A 365-nucleotide genomic window follows, 5' to 3' on the forward strand; every position below is an offset into this window, starting at 1 on the left:
TTCCTCAAAAACCGCACAACAATGATTCCAAAACCCACTCCAATATCCACAGAAACAACAAGTACAGAAAGCGAGGCATAACCGCCCTGCCCACCAAGTTCGGCATCGCGTACACCGCCGTGTTCCTGAACCAGGCCGGGGCTCTCGTCCTGGTGTACACTGACGGCTCTGTCCTGCTGTCTCACGGCGGCACCGAGATGGGCCAGGGACTTCACACCAAGATGATTCAGGTGAGATGTTCAGCGAGGAGGGATACGGACGCATTGTGGTTTGGACAGGGACGAGGTGGGGGGATACAGGCTTACTTTTCTCTCTTGGTTTCGTTGCGTTCGTTGGTGTGCAAGCCTGGTATTTTGGTGTCGTAT

Source organism: Penaeus monodon, chromosome 27, assembly GCF_015228065.2.
Source record: "Penaeus monodon isolate SGIC_2016 chromosome 27, NSTDA_Pmon_1, whole genome shotgun sequence".
Classification (NCBI taxonomy): domain Eukaryota; kingdom Metazoa; phylum Arthropoda; class Malacostraca; order Decapoda; family Penaeidae; genus Penaeus; species Penaeus monodon.